Raw genomic sequence first — 22,583 nt, 5'->3', positions numbered from 1 at the left:
TGTAGGTCGTTCCCGCGTGAGTTGGACAACTAGATAGTATGTGAGCTAAATGTTCGGGGTGTGCATGGCACGCCCTGCAGCTATCATCAGGAATGTCTTGGCCCAAAATGTGGCGACGGTATGTTAAGGTGGAAATGATACAGTCTTGGGATGCAAAAATGAAACCCTCTGTACCAGACTTCAATCCGGGCTATTTAAGGAAAGCAAACGTTAGCTCACAAGACATTGACTGCTCCTTCACATTTTTGTGGAGGATACCGTGCACCCTCTTATCGAGGTGCTGTTCACGAAAGTTTTTCTCTTTGCTTTATTAATCCGGGCTTTCAGAAGTGAGTAATCGAGATAGATAAGATTTGATGCATTTTACTCACCCCTAATACTGAAGTCAAGTCCGAGTGTATCAGCAGCCTCCTCCGCTGCTTTGTACAGAAATGCTCCTTTGCCCAATTCTTTGTGATTCCTGACCATTTTAAGAAGAGGGTCTCTTCCATTTGCAACTCTATGTGCTGTACCCAGAATAATCCTGTTGTGAAGACATTCAAGACTCAATATTCCGCGACCCCATTGACGGCGTGAGATGTCCAGTCGCGGAACGGAAGACTTAAGATGCATCCTTTTGTTCATGTGCATAACCTTTCTTCTCCCGATATCAAGAGATCTAAGCTCGTTTTTCGTCCATGGAACTACTCCAAATGAATAGAGTAGTCCCGGGACGGCAAGCATGTTCGTTGCAGATACTTTGTTCCTCGCCGACAGTTCGGAAGACCAAATCTGTCGGATGGGACGTTTGTATCTGCTTCGGAGCGTATCCTTCATAGATGTCACATCCTGAATGCGGCTCTGTGGCACGCCCAGGTATGTATAAGTCTCTCCAGCGCAAAGGTGTCGTATGGCGCTTCTATCAACGAGCTCAGGATCTTCAGGGATGCCATTAAGTTTTTCTCGCTTCAAATAAACCTGGGCACATTTGTCTAACCCAAATTCCATTCCAATTGCCTTAGTATATCGTTCGACAATCCCCAGAGCTAAATGCAGTTGCTCTCTGTTTTTAGCATGGATCTTAAGATCGTCCATGTGAAATACATGAGTGACCTTGTACTTTCGATCTGTTTCCGGATGAACCTTTAAGATTTCCAAAAGACAGATGATAAGTCTATGGGATGTCGAATCGAAAGCTTTCCGATAATCAATCCAGGCCATCGATAGGTCACGCTGGTAGAATGCTGCATCTTTGCAGATACATCTATCGATGAGCAGGTTCTCCCGACATCCAACTACGCCTTTCTTTGAGCCTCGTTGTTCATACATTTCTTGCCACGCAGGTTCAATTGCCCGAACAATCCTATCATTTAGGATAGCTGTGAATATCTTATAAAGCGTGTTCAAACAAGTTATTGGCCTGTAGTTCTTCGGGTCAGCTAAGTTGCCTATTTTCGGCAGGAGTATTGTGCGCCCTTCTACCAACCACTCTGGAATCGGCTCTTTCGACTTCAAATATGAGGTGAAAATACGGGCCCAATGCTGATACGTTGAAAAAAACTTCTTCCATCAGAAGGTTTTGATACAATCTGGTCCCGGTGCGGAATAGTTCTTCATCCCTCTTTATAATTTTTTCACCTCCTCGGTAGTGATGGGTGGGCATTCTTTATCAGGTGTTATGAGGGCAACACATAACTCCTTGAAGCTATTTATATTTTCTGAGTCTTCGCCCAGTCTATGCTGAACTTCGTAGACTTCTCTCCAAAATACTTCGACCTCCTCTGGTTTGGGTGGGTGTTCAACAGTAACTGGAGGGTCTTGGAAGATTCGAGATGGGTCAAAGAGAAACTGCTGATTCTCTCTGACCCACCTCTCCCTCCGCTCCTGCCAGATGTGATGCAGTCAATCGCACACTGAATGCGGGACGCGTACAATCTTGCCCAGCCTATCTTTATGGCAAATTGATGCATTCGTCTTTTGGTCTTATGATCAGCCGTTGATTTTATTTTACGGTTCGCATCGGCCAAAGCTCTCGCTGCATTATACACAAAATAATTGATAGCCCAGAGGTCGGATTCAACGGAAAAATGTCCACGAAGGTTGTCATCCATTTCAGACAGATCTTTAGGCTTGAGAGAAACCTTGGTGTTGATGTTTCTCCGGGTCGTAAAGCATCGCTCTTCATCTATTGGATGCCTGCCCGTTGTTGGTCTTAGCGTCGCCTCTCTTTCTTTGTTGCCGGCTTGTTCTAGCTGTGGTAGAGTAGGCGTTCCGCTTACATAGCCACTTTTACGGTGTAGTTCACCATGGTTTCGCAGACGTTGCTGCGAAAAGTGCGATAGCTCCGGGTGTTTCTCGCACCACAGAGCATGCAGCCGTGCCATGCAACCCCGTTCACGGGCCACACTCACGTCGTAGCACTCTAGCAAGTCGTAATTCAGTTGCTCTGTCCAACCAAAGGTTGCGAGATCCTGCCGATCCATCGCATTGAATCCATTTTCATTGGCTCCCCCAGCTCTAGATTGGTCGGCATTGTTGGCCGACCCATTGTCGGGAACCCTGTGCATTCTGTTGTTTTGAACCGCACTTACTACAACTATGTTTGGTGTTGTCATTGTTGTTCCCACGAGAAGCTAGGGAAAGGGGTTCGCCCATCCTTGTAGAGCCCCGCATGCAAGGATAAGGCTGCGTACTCTGAGAGATCGCCTGGTATCCCAGAGTGACCGTTCTAGACACCTCACCCAGGTGCCATTCAGCTTTCAGCACGGTTTTCACACCTCCGCTTGGGGGTTAATTCCTTCGGGACCACCCCTGGACAATTGTCCGCGACTGCCTATTTATTTTTGTAACCATATTCAGCAGAAACCCTTGGTACAGGGACCCTCTATCCGCAACGCGAGGACGCGGTAAAATTTCAGCCACAATCACAGAAAGACCACAGAAAGACCTTTTCATCTTAAATATCGAACAATTTCATGCTTGGAGAATTAAGCATTCATATGATCCACTTTTGTAGTAATCTTAACATGCCTATGTTCTACTATGTATTCCCATTAAGGTACGAATTATTCAAGATGAAAAGTTATATTCTGAGCAAACGTGGATATCTCTAGTCTACGCAGTGTTGATTCTTGTGTATTTTTTAATTGAGACATGGCCTCACATAACCTAAAAATATATAGAAAAGAATACTGCGCATGCCAGAGATATCCGCGATCTGCCACCCTTGACGGGGCTGGGAGATAATCTATCTCTCTTGCACAGAAACGTGATTGGTGATTGAATTTATCAAGAATGTTAAGATGAAACCTAACCTCGAAATGAGGTTATTTAGTTGTAAGAAAAGAAGCAGAAGTATTATTTTATGTGTTGAATGTGAAAACGAATTAGATCAACAATGACGTCATAAAGATATTTATTTCCACGTATTTTTAGGTGATTTGATATAATCTGTATGTGAATAAAACCTTCTTATTTATAGTCGCTTTTGCAAAAATAACTTGAAGAGCCAGTGGAATATTATAATGCACTTATTTCTAAATAACTTTCTACATTTATGCTGAATATAGCAATTGGAAGCAACTTCAATTTATAAATTAAAACCAAAAATATATTGCAAAATATTTAAATTGTTTATTTATTTCTCACAAATGCTGGCTGTTCCCGTGCAGAAAATGCCAAATATTTTCTTTATTACGACTTGGGCCAGATCGGGCACACAATTGTGGGGATTTTCAGTGTGGCCCCCTCTAGACCCCGGCTTGACAGCCAATCTTGACAGTTGATAGCGCCCCATTAATTTTGGGACCCAAAGTGGGTTGATTCCAAATTTCTCAAGTTTCGATGTAAGGCAAACGTCAAAGATGTCTAAGTTAATATAGAAAAAGTGACAAAAATGCCAAAATTTAGCACAAAACGAGTGCGGAAGCATCGTATACTGCAAAATATTCCTGAGCTACATGTTCAAGACTGTGGTAAGTAAATTGATCAAGTATGTTAAAATGAAACATAGCCTCGAAATGAGGTTATTTATTTGTAAAAAAAGAAGTAGAGGTAATATTTACTGCGTTTAATGTGAAACTGAATTAGATATATTTCGAAATACTTAAATAGTTTAAGATACCAAAATCCCGGTTGTTCTATTGCATCTATCGACTTTTTCCGTTTGCTACAAAAAAAGTTTTTTAAGAAATTAATTTATTTTTAATCTTACATGCTCCAATGATTATATATCGTGATCTGTTTGATAAAATTATTGTTAAGTTCTCGAATTTCAGCTTAAAAGGTGACACCTGAGTGATTTTGTAATATTCAACATAATCATTTTTGTAGTTTAAATCGTAAATTAATATGAATTTCATAATATTAAACACTGAACACTATAATAAATTAAAATGAATTTAGACGATGCAGATGATGCAGACGATGAGGGAGACGTTGAAGCACAAGCTCCAAACGCATTCGTTCAAGTCCCAAATGAAAATCTCGAAATTGAAAATGAGCCCACAGGTTTGAATAAAAATTTACCAGGTGTGGACAATGCCATTATTCAGGAAAATTTAAACATAAGCACTGATTCTGGTATGTACATAATTTGTTTTTAAATATTGTATGTACAAGACATAAGTAGCGTTATTTTTTAACGTTCCTGAATTTTAGTTTTCAAAGTACTGAAATAGAATTTGCAGATTTGATTCAAAATTCTGCAAACTACGATTTAAAATAAATGCTGGACACTGATGGGTCAAAAGGAGAATACGTCCACTTTGGATTTAAAAGATGTCTACAAGAATGCATCGATGCTACTGTTCACTCAAGAGACACAATACAATTACAGGTGAACGCAGATGGAATTGGCCTAACCAAGTTGGGTGAAAAAGGCTTTTGGATAATCTCTGCAAAAGTCTATTACAATCCAGACATTTACAAACCATTCCTCGTAGACATACATTGTGGAAACTCTAAGCCTGCAAGTGTAGATGACTAATTAGAGGATTTGATTACAGAAGTTAGCAGCTTACAGGCCAATCGTATTGTAATTTCTCACCGACTGTACGATGTATAAATCCATTGTTTCATTTGTGACATACCCGCCACAGCGTTTTTAAAATGTACAAAACGTCATGGTGGATTTTCCCTTGTGAAAGATGGGAAATCAAGGGATTAAAAGAGAATAATGTAATGGAGTATCATTCTGTAAATTGTCGTGAAAGGACCGACGAATCGTTTAGAAATATGAGCCAGCCTGCTCATCATAAAGGAATTTCTCCTCTTTTGCATATCACTATAGACCACTTTTGAATATGGCGTTTATTTTTGTGATAGATTTTATGCACTTGGTCTGCGAGGGGATAATGAGACGATATTAATGCGTTGGTTTCTCATTGCAGGGCGTGCAAAAGTCAGTAACAGACTCAAAAATGAAGTTTCAAGAAGACTTATTATTCTCCGAAAATGCATCCTGTGAGAATTTCAGGCGAAGATCCCATCATTAACCTCAGTAGTCAAATGGAAAGCGACGGAACATCGATTCTTCCTGTTATATTGTGGCCCAATAGTTTTACATCAAGCATAAGCAAAGGTTTATTTACGACGTTTATTTTTGGGTTAAAAAGATTTATAGTTTAAAATGCAAGTAATGAATATGTACTATGCAATACATGCTGCCGATGATCTAATAAACATGGGGTGTACTTTCAGTCAAATATGTGAGTTTCCATTCGAAAGCTTTCTCGGTAAGTTAACGAAACTTGTTCGAAAGGCTAACCGTCCTCTAGTTCAGATGCGCTGCAGACTAAACGAATTGAGCAAGATTGATGCTCCAAAGCCACGAAAACCTTATCGCGTTCAGATTTTGAAGGAACAAGCACATAATGTATTGGAAATGCAATATAAGGAATGCATCTTGACCACTAGATTTCCCAATAATTTTGTTAATGCACGGAAACAAAACTCTTTTGAAAATAATTAAAATAATTCGTACAGCCCAAGGAATTGAAATTGAAGGAAATTCGTGGAAGGTGAAAAGATCGTTATTTATTTTTCCGACAGATGCCAAGGAATTGTACATGTGGGAGCTTCGTGAAAAACCAGAAAATTTAATATTCAATTGTAATATTAATTATATTCAATTAAAAATGTTGGAATTATCCTTCAGTTTGAAAGAGGCAGGCATAATGAGAAATTTCACGATGCCTCTTCTTCACCACTAATGTGTTAAAATACATTACTTTTAACCAATCCTTTAAAGTGCTTATCATAACAGTTCTTTTAAATGTTATGAAACTTGTATCATTACTTGAGATCACATAAATATAAAAATTCAACCAAGCGTTGATTGCGTCCCATTTAAATGGATCAGATATGACATAAAAAAGATGTAATTTTTCACTAAGTTTATACCAGCTCCTTACACGGAAAAAAAGATTGAAGTGCTCTACACTTTAGTTGAAAACGAGATAGATTTCCCTGGCCATTGGCCGGAATACCATATTCATCTGGTTGGTCAATCAAGTAAGTAAAAGAAAATGTATTTTCATTAACATTTTCTTGTCATAGATCGCAAATTACAACAAAAATTGAAATTGAAATTTGTGCAGGGCTAAAAAGACTATTTAATTGATCCAGTTACGTTATAGAAACGTAGAAGATGCTATTGAAAGACTGAAGCTGTTAAGCTCAAAGTAGTTTGTTTACTGTTCTGAATCTGATATGTTAGCTAAGGAAAAAGCTATGCATATACAAAATAAAATTAAAACATTGGATCACAATGTAAGATTATCTGCTATAGTGAATGTCCCAAAGCTTCACGAAAAAGTTGTCGCAGATTATATTTCAAATGAAGAACAAGCAAGTCCTCCTGGTTCTTTTTTATTGTTATAAATTCGTATTTCTTGTAATAAATTCATCTGTTTGCTTAAGAATGCATAGTCTTTAGTTGAAAATTAAACTTTTTCATTGAGAATTCTTGAATTTAATTATAAATTCATATTTTTTGGTAATAAATTGATCTTTTTGTCTAAAAATTCATTTTCCAGTTTAAACTTCAATTTTTTGATTGAGAATTCTTACATTTTATTGAAAAATCGTCTTTTATCCTAGCAAATTAATCTTTTTTCTTAAAAATAAAACTTTTTGGTTCAGAATTTTTAGATTTGGTTAAAAATTCGCTTTTTTTGGCAGTAAATTAATCTTTTTGTTTAAAAATTCGTCTTTTTAGTAGTAAATAAATCTTTTGGTTTAAAAATACTTCTTTTTTAAATTTCAACTTTTTGTTTAAGACTACATGAATTTAATTAAAAATTCAACTTTTTGCTAGTCAATTAATATATTTGTTTAAAAATCTTTTTTTTCAATATAAAGTTCAACTTTTTGCTTCAGAATTCTTGATTTTTCTAAAAATTTCCCTTTTCTGCAGTGCATTAATCTTTTGTTCAAAAATTCTTCTTCTAAAGTGGAGAATTCAACTTTTTGGTTAAGAAATCTAAAGATTGATCGAAAATTCCTCTTTTTTGTTTGCAAATTTATCTTTTCGTTTGAATACTCATCTTCATCGGTTGAAAATTCAAATTTTTATTTCAGAACTCTTAAATTTGGTAAAAAAAATTTTTGGTATAAAATAAATATTTTTTTTTAAATTTTCATCTTTTTGGTTAAAAATTTAACAACAAGGCTTCAAAATTGAGCTACTTTATCAAACCGAACAAATGTTCTTTCTTCCCTAAAAATTCAACTTTTTGGTTAAAAGTTCTTGAATGTGATTGAAATTTGCTCTTTTTGGTTGTAAGTTAATGTTTCTGTTTAAAAATTTATATTTTTCACTTGAAAATTAAACTTTCTGGTTAAAAATTCTTGAATTTTGTTAAACATTCGTTTTTTTCGATAGGAAATTTTTCATTTTGCTCAAAAATGTATTTTTTTAAAATTAAAAATGCATCTCTTTAGCTGGAAATTGAACTCTTTTGTTAAAATTTCCTTTTTTTGTTTGAAAAATTACTTCGTTAATGGAAAATTTAAATATCTAATTTTTGATTGAAAATGGTTCTTTTTTAAGTGAAAATTTAGCTTTTAGGTAAAATTAAACTATTTTGTTTAAAAATAGGTTTTTTGTTGTCGAAAATTCGTCTAGTTGAAAATTTCAATTTTTGGTTTGAGAGTTCTTGTATTTTGTTGGAGATTCATCTTTTATGGTATGATATTAACTTGTTTTATCAAATATTAATATTTTTTATTTGATAATTCAACTGTTTTATATAAAAAATTCTTCATTTCGTTTTGGCAGTTCAATAATAATAAGACTAAAGTGACAAAGTACACTAAACCACGCTATAAAAACGAAACCTTTGAAAACAGTAATGAGCTAAGATGTTTTGATTTTGAAAATTAAATATTAAAAATGTGCAAAAAAAATGTTTGAATCTAGTTCTAAATTCGCTTGAAAATTAAAAAAATCAAAATTACGTAAGTAAATCCCATTTCTTTTTAATTGAGCCGCATAGTCAAGTAAAATTTTTCACTCTTGAATTTTGACTGATAATTTACATCTACATCTTTATAGACTAAATACAATTAAAGCTTTTATAAGGCGCCCAGACTGTTATTAGAATTTACCCTACTTCAGTCATATACATAAAACAGACTCGAACATTTCGAAGTATGTTCTTTATTAATTTATGAATCTTTTATTTTATTTAGTTCATGCGTTGATACAAGACATCGCAGCTTTGCGATCACAAGTCCAAGAATTAGGTACCAATATAGCGGGCCTTATTTCTCTAGTCAAAAATGCATTAGGCAGTAGCTACACTGCATAAAAAACATTTGCTGAAGAATTTAACTTGCAGATACCTTTTAAAACTTTAGAAAATTTTCAAAGTTTCGATGAAAAATTAAGAACTGAGGATGAATGCAATTGTCGTTTTGTAAGTTTTGAATTAGGACTTTTATATAACCTTTATGTAACTTTCGCCAGCAGCTTCATTACTATTGAAACTTAAAAATAAAACATCCCTCAATGTGAATTAGTTTAATCTTAGTGGTTTAGATTGAGAGAAAATAGTATTTTTGTAAATGAATCATCTACTTATTTTCAGAAAGCTTCTTTGACGCTCTTACTCGACAAAGAAGGTTTTACTCGTAAATCCATAACTAACATGATCAGGAAATACTTTTCGAGAGAATTGTGTTTGCAATTCACAGCTGTTAAGAGAGTAGGACAAAAAGAACTATTCAAAGACTATATTATGTGCTTCTCTATTTTAGGTAAGAAAATGATTACTTTAATTATTTAATTTATATTATTAATGTGATATTATTGTATAATTTCTTTTATATGCATTTCAATACCCTTTTTTGCAGCTATCGTTTGCGACAAACACCATGCCGTGCAGAAATTCCAATTTGGATCTGATCGGGGCCAGATCGGGCAGAGTTTGGCCCAAATTAGGCCATCTAGATGGGGCCAGACTGAAAATGAAACGCGATGCCCGATAGCGGCCCAAGCTATCTAGAAGTCTGGCCCCATCTAGATAGCCCGATTTGGGCCAAATTCGGCCTCATCTGGCCCCGATTAGATTGCACGAGGAGGGACAATGAATCATAAAAATCCCAGGGGGTAAAACTGAATTTAATTAATAACTTGAGAAAAAATCATTTTTAACAGTTACGAAAAAAAATATCAATTTGATAATTTTAGAAAAATTAAAATAATATCGGAATACAATTATCGTGAAAAATAATTATTTTCAAAGTTATTATAAAAATAAACTTGCATACCATGTTTTTATTATTGTGTTTTGGTCCTCAACGTGCCGACATCTTGGATATACCCACCTAATCTGAAATAACTAATGGCTTAATTTTACACAGTGCGAACAACGCACCTTCTAATCAGGCAATTTGAAATTAAGAATTACATCTAAACATTTAATTAAGGGAATTAGATTTCTGAAAGTCAGGTTGGGACTATCTGAAATTCATGCACGCACGACCTAAAATTCAGGTATGCTCGCTCTTCAATTAAGAATATATTTATACTAAAAGCACTTTGCGATGTGAAAAATTTCGTAATTTCCTCGAACTATGGATTCTATCTAGTTTGCACACTTAAATTCAGTTACTTCCTTATTTGAAGTCAAATATAAAATTTAATTGAATGTAACTTTAAGTATCTATCTTTACTGTGTAGGGGTTTAACGGGTTCTTGAGAATGTATCCCGTAGTTATAAAATATCGATCTGAAAAAATTCACGGAGTATCATAAATGGCCGGGAGACCGGTGATCCTGGCAAAAAAAAACACCGAATAGAAATTAGATAAATCAAACTATTTATCATTTGTGACCATTTCCATGGATACATTCAATGCACTCACCTACCCAATAATATCTATGCACGAAAATTGAGAATATTAACTATTTATAACATGAAAGCAATACAGGTTATTTATAAATATCATTATTGAACGATATAATTATTATTTATAATTTTTATAATAGATATGTAAATCAAATTTTTTATTGTTGACAAAAGATTCGCATTGAAAAATCACGAAAGCCCCTGGGTAAACACTTTTAGCCCAATTCGTTAGCCAGTATAAGTTTTAGACGCGATTTTGTATTATACATTTTGAGTTTTCCATTTTTTCCCCAAAATTTTTTCATCAGACATCCCTAAAATACGGGATTTAACACTTTTATCCGAATCCGTCCATTTTTCTTCATTTTCGCCGCAATTTTAATGTAACAGTTTAAATTTTGCATTTTCGTGCAAAAAAAATTGGGCAGTTTTAGCTCAATTATTCAAATTTTCTAAAATTTTCCCGCCATTTTGAATTTTATATTTTTTATAACAAATTCGTAATCAGCAACCCCTAGAACCCCACACGTAAACCCTTTATTCCAATCGGTTACCTTTTCTAAAATTTCGCTGCCATTTTGAGTTTTACATTTTTTATTTAAAATTCGTAATCAGCGATCTCTAAAACCTCTGAGTAAGCACTTTCAGTCTAATCTTTCAACTTTTCTAAAAGTTTGCTGCTATTTTGAAACCACCATTATAATTTTTCTCTTTTCAGCAAATACTTTTAGCTCACATTATCATTTTTTGACCAAATTTGTATTATTGAACACCAAGGTTACTCAGATATTATATTTAATACGTTACGGTGCTGATTTTGAATCCAAAGTCAAAATGTCAAAATAAAAGATGGATAATCCAAAATATTGAAACGAAATTGTAAAAATGAAACAGAATCAATTAAAACGTTCTCTTCAGGATTTTGTCATGTCTGGGAGTGGGAACGCATCAAATCATTTAGATGTGCGCACATTCGGAACGATTTTTCCGCCGTCGTAAGTTTCATTTTTTTTTCATATAAACTTTACATTGTTAAATATTATTGAATCGTGTACTCTATTATCTTTATTTTGGAGTATTTGTGGCATGAGGCAAAGATCATCTATTTAAATAAAGAACACTTTAAAAAATCAGTCGCATATTTCATAGGTTATCTGAAATTTAAGAAATTAAAATCAAACAAATCTACCCGCTTCGTGAGTACATTTTGATTGCGCGCGCAGTTTGCATGTTTGAGCGCGCCTAAGGAGCGCATCTGTTGAATCTCGCGCTTCGCGCACGATAATGAGTAACCTCGCACTTCGCGCTCGGATATTTATTCGGAAAACGATGCTCAAAGCTCTGCAAACTTTGAGGTACACATTCTCATCAAGACACTAGCGCTGCGCGCTCGATGTTTGACGGACATTCCTATTTCTTTTTTTATGAATAACTCTTTTCTATCAATTTGTTTTCGTACCTTTTTGTCGTTTTTGCACTAATTTTTTTAACGTTATTTTTCAGGAATAAAAAAAATTACGCTTCCTGTCAAGAAGTGATTATTAACGATTTTGTAGATATTTTTTAGGATTACAATTTTAGTTAATTTAACTTTTTTCGTTTTCTTCATTGTCTGGCCACAAAACGAAATTGTTGATTTTTTATTATTTTTTGTGCAATAATAATTTAAATTTTCGATTTTTCAGCAAAATCCGAAAATTTGTTATGATAATCTTCCAAATTCTTATGCTGAAAATAGGATTTTTCTTTTTATATTATTTTTAAGGGATAAAATATAATAGCCTAAAATTTTTTACATATATCGTATCTGTTGTTGTAATATTTGAATTTTTTACTTTTGCATATCAATTTCGATGAATAACATAAAAATAAGGAGTTCTGTCAAAAAATAGTTTAAAGAAATGTGGTAGGAATCTTTAAACCCTGAAATTCTTTGCAAAAATTCATCTCTTATTTTGTGTCATTTGGCTTCAAGTTCAAATATTTGTCATTGTATTTTCGACAATTTAAACCAAATAGACAAGTCCTGTAAAAAATGGCTGAAACAAGTCTTTAATGACTTTTGAAAATGTATCATTTTTCTACAATACATTTTTTTGTATCTCACGTTGTTCGGCTGAAACTTTCGAGTTATTTTTTTCATAGTATTTTCGATGTATAAATTGAAATGACTTATTAAAACCTATAATAAAATTGTATTGAACAATTATTTAAGACCTTCCAAAAGCTATAATAACTTCCTGAGACCTTCTCGTGAATTTTACGTCCCATGGCTCAAAATTCCAATTTTCCTTTTTGTATAGTATATGAAAACCAAAATAAAACCAAAATATCGAGTCTTATAAAATCATTCTTAATAAAACTTTTATAGTTCTTTTGTAAAATCAATCAATAATAAAGAAATGAGAGAGAGAGGTGGTTTGAATGTTTCATTCTTTTTTCTCGCTCTTCTTTTAATTGTTTAATATTCGTTATCTAACACGCCCTTTTACAGTGTTGTTTGAAAACATATTTCTCCTATTTTAACTCTCTTCATGCAATAATTTTAAACAAAATGGTCTTCTTGAGGTTATGTTTGTTTACAAAATTTAACCAAAATTTCTCAAAAAATCGATTCTTAGTCAACCATAAAATATGATTTTCTTCTTTATAATTGACGTTTTAAAAACGTGAAATATATTTCAATTAATAAAAAGTGATGGTTTATATTCAGGTGTAAAAAATAATAATAAAACGCATAGCTTACAGCTTTTTTTAAATAGCCAGCAGAGCCCTAAATTCGGTCCCTGCGAACCGAACCTACTGCCTATTTTAAAATATCTTATTACATTTAAGTTCAATATAGAAATTGAAAGCAAAAATATATTGCAAAATACTTCAATGGTTTATCATGTGCAAATGTTGGGCGTTATATTGCGTCTTTAAACTTTTTTCTTTCGCTCCAAAAAGGCTCTTTAAGAAATATTTTGTTTTTTATCTTACATACTCCAATGTTTTTATATCGTGATGTGTTTGACAATCCGATTTTAATATTCTCAAACTTCAGTTGAAAAGGTGATATATACGATTTTAATATGGTTTTATTTAAAAACCCCATTTAATTACGAATAATGATAATAAATAAATATGTGCCCAATCAGGGCAAGCCTGGGACCAGACTGGGTTATCTCTAGGCGCTGTACTTGGGCCCTAATTGAGCCCCTGGATGCAATAACTCGCTGAGCGCTCGAAAACGCGTAAAAGTATTGTCTGCGCGGTGACATTACGAGTCAAAATCAAAAGTCCGAATTTGGAAAAATGAAAAATACTACTCGATAGCTTTTTAAAAATGAATGCATGTACCCGTTTAAACTTTTTTCGTAAACATTATAGTTTCCGTTAAAAAAAATAAAAACTGATGATTTTTGAATCGAAAAATCCATGTTTTTCAAAACTTAAATCGCCGCTGAACAGCCATTTTTCAACTTATCAAAAATTTTTTTTTGACTTCTGTTCAGGAAGGTCTAGCGTTGAATACAGTATCAAAAAATATATCCAAAGTTAATAATAATTGAATGTTTTTTTAATCCGAATGAAAAACCATATTTTTCGACGTTCGTGTTTGAAATGTATCGAGGAAATTTTTGGATTTCCACGGGCTATTCGCGCTTATCGTAATCTTAAGCGTATTGTTGAACTTTTTGGAAAGTTTGAGCTTCCTCAGACTATTATTTATATAAAACCTAGCGGGTTGAACACAAACGTGCAGCGCGATGTGATTGAATTTCGCACGGGCGAGCTCCGCAGTGTATCGTACTAGCGAAAGTATTCAACCTTTTTGGAAAATAAAAACTTGATCAGGAAATTACAAGTAACAAAAATTTCTAGTTAATAAATATAATATCGATTTGCTGTGACTCTCAATCCTTGTCAAAGTTTTGATGAAAAATATTGTTCACCATAAATAAAATAAGCAAAATCGTATGAATTATAATTTATCAGCGATATCACAGATTTTTCGTTGTTTTCCTATCATATTTTATCAAAGATTTTACATCTGTTCTTTTTTCTCTGCTTATTTCAATCGAATTAACCAATCATTCGATAATATTCTTTATCAGTTTCTATTGCCTCTGTTTTCTTTTGTTTTTGGCAATACATTCCAAAATGTGCATCACAAGGGCAGTACGAATGGCCTTGAAGCATTCGTTATGTGTAAACAAAAACAGATCACTTAAAAAACAAAACATCTCAGTCAAAAGGGTGCATGGACAGTGCTATCTAGAAGCAATTTATTGAGATTCAATCTATATTACTTTAATTTTTCATCATTATTCTTTTAAACATTAATTTTTTTCGAGAAAAAAAAAACGTTTTGCAATGAGTTCCACGGAAAATGTAAAGAATTCAAGAAAAAAAACCATTTTATATTTAAAAAAAAGGAAGGCGTCGATACTTTGAGAAAGTATATTAATTTGTTACCGATGGATTAGAGCCTTCTACTCGAGCATTAACAAGTAGCGCATAACAAAACTTTATTTTTATGTTCTTAATAGTTTCGTTTGTGTACATTTTCCTTCATATTTTTGTTATACTTTAAGCGCCTGCAGTTAACAGATAACCCACCCATACAAAGAGATGCCTGCGTGCCTCCTCCCACCATCTTCCGTTTTAAAAACAATTTCTTATCAACTCCCTTGTATAGAGAACTGTCTCCATAAAAGATCAAGATAACTTACAAAAAGAATCACAAAATTAAAAAAAAATCCTAATACAGAAAGTTTAAACAAACAAGCAAATTGATTATGCAATTAGAAAATACACTAAACGAACACAAGTCAACACATCCGACAAAAGAAAGAGATAGAAAGACGAACACCAGCCTACACTATACATGTATAAGGTGTCACAGAAGAAATAGGTAGAAATATCAACAAACACAACATCCAAACCATATTTAAACCACCTGCGAAAAAAGACAACTTCGAAGAAACTGGTAGTATATAAAAGCCCCTGTTCTTCGTGCAAATTCTGCATTAGCGAAATCTGCATCACACAAAAAAAATTTTTTCTAAGAAAGCATAGAGAAGCAAATAATAGGGACAATAAATATAATATCAATCCGATTTAACTTTTCGTCCTCCCAGGTTAAAGAAAAAGACATTATTGGCCAATAAAGTGCGACTAGTGTTCACTGTGACACGCTCTGGCAAATCACAAACATCCTAGAAATAAAAACACCTCCTGTTTATTATAATGATAATGTTGCTTGAGATCGCGCATATTAATTTCAAGTTTATGATGAAGCATACATAACCTAAAATCTAATGAAAATAAAATAAGAAAGAGTTTCATAATTGCAGTTGATAAAAGTTTAATAAGAGAAAAAATCATAAGTGACAACTACAATGATTTATATAAAAGGAAACAAGGTAATTCTTTAATTATGAAGGCAACCTTTAACTTGTACTGAAAATATTTTCCCTTAACTTTCCCTGTTCAGTTTTTTTAGAATACAAATCAAAAATCAATCTTCGGCTAACCCTTTTTGTAAAACGCGCCAATGCATGATCGTCAAGCAGGCGTAATGCGTCCGCTTCCAGCCCAGCAAAGTTTGCACATGCGCACTTCGCCGTAAATCGACATGAAGCTAAACACCCGCCACATGAAAACTTTCGCGCGCTACATGACACTGTACGCTCGATGGATAAAACTTTACGGCTGATACACATACACTGCGCCATGCAAGTGAGAATATGGAGAAAATGATATTTATCTTTAAAAGATTTGCATCGCTGGACCCTACACTGTCGATTCTGCTAAGTACGTTTTTTCTTTAATTTACTCAACAAGGACAATCCTTTACTTACTTCTCATGCTTGCTTTGAAGGAGGGTAGGTAAACAAGGATCATCAGAAGTAAAAAATATTTCAAATAAAGCTCAAAATATAAGGTGACTTTATGGTTTTCTAAAAAAATATTCATTTATTCCTCAATATTTATGTTGTCGCCATCAAAGTAATCCCCATCAGATATAATACACTTGTGTCAACGCTTTGTCCAATCATCGAAGCACTTCTGATAATCATTTTGTGGTATAGCCTTGAGTTCTTTCAGCGATGCAGTTTTTATCTCCTCAATCGTTGAAAATCGATGTCCTTTCATGGATCTCTTTAGTTTTGGGAAAAGAAAAAAGGCACTGGGGGCCAAACGCGGTGAATATGGAGGCTGAGGAATGACTGTGGTGCTGTTTTTGAACAGAAAATCTTTCACAAACAACGATGAATGAGCAGGAACATTATCGTGATGCAAAAGCCACGAATTGTTTTTCCAAAGTTCCGGACGTTTTTGCGCATCGCTTCTCGTAAATGGCCCATAATATGAAGGTAATACTCCTTGACCGCACGACCTTGTGGTAAGAATTCCTGATACACTACGTCACGGTAATCAAAGAAGACAGTGAGCAAAACCTTCACATTTGACCGAACTTGACGTGCTTTTTTCGGTCTTGGAGACTCAGGATGCTTCCACTGAGACGATTGGGCTTTAGTTTCGACGTCATAACCATATACCCACGATTCATCCCCAGTTATATCCCTTTTGAGAAAATCAGGATCATTATTGACTTCATTCAACATCTCCTGAGCGATGGTCATGCAATGGATCTTTTGATCAAAATTAAGCAGTTTTGGAACAAATTTCGCTGACACACGTCTCATGCTCAAAACGTCCGAAAAGATAGCATGGCATGAGCCAACCGTTATGCCAACATCTTCAGCAACTTCTCTGGTGGTAATTCGGCAATTTTTAACACCATTTCTTTCACTGCCTGAACGTTTTCATCTGTTGTTGACGTGCTGGGACGTCCAGAACGAGGTTCATCTTCGACATCCTCTCGGCCTTCTTGGAACAGCTTGTACCACTTATACACATTTTTCTTACTCAAAGTGGACTCACCGTATGCAAATATCAATATTACAAGAGTTTTACCATAGAGCACTGGACTCTATTTTTCACACAAAATTTAATGCAAACTCTTTGCTCCATTTTTTTCGAAAGAAGAAAATCGCCGAGCACACCAAACCCTTCTAACCTTTTACGCCTCTGCCAGAAAAACAACATGAGCTATATAGTAAAAACTGTGAACATATGATCGTGACGAGTGTAGCAACACAAAAAAACAAAAAATTTAAAACTTGATTGTACGTAGCCCGCGAAAATTGAAGTCATTTTACTTTTTGAACACACCTCGTACTAATGGACGGGAGTGGGGATCCTCACACGACGACTTCGTGAGGGTCTTCACTTGGTGTGATTGCTAGAGATGTTGATCAGCAACCTGGATCGGAGCACCTTAACAAAATTTTGAAAAAGTCTTCATTTTTTCATACACGTGGAGATTGCATTAAAATCTTTCAAACGTGTTTTGGCGGAAATTTAAGATCATGACTTAAGGAGGTATCATCGCTACTGCCGAGATCAGGCGACTGCGCATTCGGAAGACCTACACTCGTATGACTTACTGAGTTTAAATCTGGCAACATTGTGATCATGTCGCCGGCGACATGAATCAACGGCTGACTAAGATCTACAATTATCGTGCCTCGCGATGTTGCCAGATTGCGATAGTCAACGTTCAGAAGCGCAAGTTTCGTGATTAATTTTTTTTTATGTATATGCAGGAACCAAATGGTTAATATTATTTTTGCACCTTAATTTTTAAATACTTGTTTTTCATTTTAAAAAATTATCAATAATATCTTAATGGTGGTTACTTAGATATCACTCAGTAAAGAGCTCAAAAGCGCCATCTCTCATAAGACGCAATGTTAAATATGACGAAATTAAAAACGCTAATAATTTATTTATAAAGCACCCTAGGCTTCTGAGATTTTAACTCAGTTCTTTTGGTCATCATATTTAGATATCGTGAAAGTTTGGTTGAAATGGTAATGAAAATTCTTGTGGCGATGGTACTTCCTTAAAAAGGATGTGTAAAAACATTAATTATAGCAGTTTGCGCTGAAATTTCGTTCTGCGTATGTTACGTAAATTATATCATATGTGTGGGGAAAAATTAAAATTCAGTTTATCGGTACACGTAAAAATTAAATTGAAACCTTTTGAAAATATGTTGAAAAAGATGTTGAGAAAGATGGACAATGATAATAACATATGGTTTGTCTGCGCTTTCAAGTTAAATGCTACTTTTTGAATATAATCTCTAGCTGTATATAAGATACTTTACCCTATGATTAATTTAGTAGTATATAATATGATACTTACGAACAGAATCAAGCGAAATCGCGAATATGAAAATCAGCGTAATAATTAAAGTCTTCATTTTTCTGATGTGACAGAGGTGCCTTTGCAGAAATTCCAGAGCCTCAACTGACACGATTTTGCACACGTGTTGTATTCGCTTAAATACTAGGCATTATCACATTATTGACAAAAATGTCGCTCCACATTAAGGTGGGGAAATAAATCGAAAGAAATATGTTGTTTTATGAAACGTAATTTTCTTGTCGCAAAATAGAAAATCTTTATTTACTATCCTTGGAAATGTAAACTGTCAGCTAGATATGAGTCTCGACAATCGTAAATGAACGATATTAATAAAGAATTTTAGACTTTTCGCAATATCGACGTATTACATATTTTCATGTACATTTTTTGCGTCAAATATTTTTTTCAGAATTTAGACTTGTTTGACTCATTCGTAGCTTAATCTTGTTATCGTTTAAAGCTTATGAAGAACCAATATGAGAAATTCTGTCAAAGTTATCTTAAAAGTGCTTAAGAGCATATTACCACATTTCAAGAATTTTCCTGAATTTCCAACATTTAAAAAGATTCCGAAGTCTATTTCTTTAAGTTGAAAAAAGCTTAAAATTAATAAAATTAATAAAATTTACAAAAATTAATAAATTAATTAATTAAACTAATTTAAAAAACCAGTTTTACGATAATGTATGTCTGTCCGTCTTTGTTGTCGCTGTTGTCGTCGTCTATATACACCGGATGACATTGGAAAAGCTAATGGGGTTGGATAGTTATTTGGCACACGCGTTTAGAAACCAAAAAGAAAGATTGAGTTCGTTAACAAGCTATTTTAGATAAAAATTTAAAAACTTTGTAGCAATCTCGAGATTTTTGTGTTCACTTCTTTTAAATATATGAAAATTCGTTAATTATTGAAGGCCAAACAAAGTTATTATAAAAAATCTTCGAAATTTGTTTCAAAATAAGACATTTAAATTTTGATAGGACAAAAAATAACGAGTAGTCAGCAATACCATTTTTCGGTTAACTCATTAACGATTTGAAAAAAGATGAACCAACAAAAATTGTGAACCTGAAAATACGGGAGTGTATGAAAAAAGCGGGTAGTACCGACGACAGTAAATTTTGTCGCCTGCTTCAGTAATTTTCAGTTAGTTGCAAAAATAACGCAGGACATTCGCTTTTTACATGGAATTTTATAAATCTTCAGAAGAAAAATCTGTCCATATTCGAATTTAACTGCTTTTAAAATAATTAGTTCAATTTTTATGTTTCTCAATTATGATACCATTTACTTTACAATGAGTAATTGGCAAATCATTTAATTCAATATTTATTTAATATTTATTTAAATATTAAGAAGTTATCCAAAAATGCTTGAAATAATTTTAAATTCAAGAATATTTTGGTTATATGAAATAAAAATAATTTAACTTTTTATTTAAAAAATTTTCAGTGAGGACAATTTAAATTTTTCAATGTTTAATCTTTCCAGCTTAAAATTGCTTTCAATTTTAAAAAATTTTAAATTCCAAAGCTCATTGATTCTTTAATTTAAAGCATTGGAAATTATAATGTGGATTTATATTTTTGGAATTGAATATAAATCTATGCACTATGTAGTTTATGAAAGTTAAAAATTCTAAATTCTGCAGTTTATCTGCTTTTTATTCAAACTTCTTTAATTAGAAAGTGTTAGTATCTTCCATTTTATACTTGTAAATTATTGGGCATTCGAATACATTTTTTACCGTATAGTTTCTTTTTATTACTTTGAAAGGAAAAATATTTAGGCTTAGAAAAACTACCAATCGTGGGCATATCGATTATATGTGCTACTGGCTCGAGGTCAGTCCATATAAAGACGCATTTATACGCGAGCTTTAGTTTATGCGAATGACAGGGAAAATTCTTATTCATTGTGGTTTCGAAATTCAACAAGGATTAGATCTTAAGCGTGGACAAATAAAAAATATTCCGATCGAAAAAAATTCGAAGATAATACTATAACACTAAAAAACGCTAAACGTTCTGTAATCTTTACCCTAATAGAGGATGAGCCTAAAATATAAGAGTTACAACAGATCCGGATTATGTAAATAAAATTTGCTATATTAACAGAGTGGGTGAAGACTGGATAGATGGCAACGATTTTGTTGATCATATAAGGGTTGAGTGAATGACGCCTGAAACAAAAGACCTTGGATACTAATGGACCCAAGTGCGTCAATGTTCGGGCAGTTAAGAAACACCCCTGACGGCAGGCAGTTAAAGAACTACGGGGCTTCTTAGGTTTGATTGATCTTTTTACTGAATTTTCCAAAGATCACGCCAAGAAAATTTTCCCCCTGTTAGACCTCCTAAAAAGCGTGTAACATAGAACTAGATATCGGACGAGGAAAAGACTTTCCTAAGAACAAAGGATTTAATCTGAACTCATGTTCTTCTATATTACCACGAATTAACAAAGCCTTTCTTCCTACAAACCAATTCCAGCAATGCGGCTTTAGGTGCTGTTCTTTATCAATTAGATAATGATGGCGGCAATCAGCTAATTTCTTCTGCCGGTATAATTTCAAAGAGACCGGAAATTAACTACTTTACAACCGAGAAGGAATTATTATCATTTGTATGAACATTGATTAACTTGCGTTCATTTATCTAAGACCTGCTATTCACAATTACCTAAGACTGATCATAATTCGCTCATATTTCTAAAAATATGCAAATTTATCAGTTCTAGGCTTACGCGCTGGATCTTAGCTCTAGTAAATTTAAGTCAGAAGTTTCGTTAATCCTACTCAATATCTTGTCAGCAGTCTAGTAGATTTTACCGATCCATCGTGTTATTTCAAATGGTTCCCATAACGAGAGATCTAGTAGAAATGCCCCCCCCCCCCACTATTCCTGTACTTTCTTCGTTGCTTCCTCCTACACCCATTATCCTCACTATTCTTCCCTCTAGCAATTAACCTCCAGGGGTGCGTTCCAGGGGACCACCCGGGTGCACTCCGAAGCCGTTCCACGATGTTAGGTGAGTGTTGGGCTTCACTCGGGTGAACCGTTTAGTGGTCACTCGGGTGAAGAGTGGGGGTCACTCGACGGGTGACTATTTTACCCACTGAAACTAGGTAGATGGAAGTGAGTGAACAGTGGAATTGGCGGGTAGAAGTGGCGGGAATCACAAGTTTAGTAGTAGACTAAAATTTAGTATCTTCATCATCTAAAGTTTAGTATCTTCATCACTTTCCACTATTATTGAACACATCACTGTTTGTAATAACAATGACGTCATTACTGAAACAGCAATTAAAATCTTCTTATCCTGTTATTGCATTTTTTTTAACTTTTGTGTAACGTAACCTCAACTATCTTTCACCAAGCATACACCCAACGTACACTCGAAACCGTTCATTCTACCATTCTCCTTCCACTTCACCCTAGTAAACTCCGCCCACTTCTTTACTTCACCCACCAATTCACCCGGGTGGTCGCCTGGAACGCACCTCAGCTTGCCGGCCTAATTATCGGCGCGGTCATCTCTAGTTTTTTTAGCCGCTTGTATTTCCGTGCACTGTGCGTTATTCTGACCATTTTCAGAGTTGCGAGAAGCGACGTGTTTTTATTTTTGTTTCTATTTACGCGTATTAGAATTAGTAACTTCCGTGACGGCACAGTGGATAATCTGCTGAATTTGTGGAACATTTTCTTCTACAAGGCTATATTGCAAGGAACGTAAACTTTGTTTTTCTTTAGTATCACCGCCACGTTGTTTTGAAGATGATGCTTATGACCGTGCGATTTTTTCATGAAATATGAAATCATACTTTTGATCAGTGTTTAAGAAACGAACTTTATTTTTATTGTATTGCATATATTTTTAAACCTATACCAAAGATCCTAAAAACATACTTATTTTTCTGAACAAAAAAACTACTCGAGCCCTATATATCTAGTAAATATTAACAAAAAATTAATTAAATT

Source organism: Belonocnema kinseyi, chromosome 1 (assembly GCF_010883055.1).
Source record: "Belonocnema kinseyi isolate 2016_QV_RU_SX_M_011 chromosome 1, B_treatae_v1, whole genome shotgun sequence".
NCBI lineage: Eukaryota > Metazoa > Arthropoda > Insecta > Hymenoptera > Cynipidae > Belonocnema > Belonocnema kinseyi.
Note: the sequence above shows the minus strand (reverse complement) of the source record.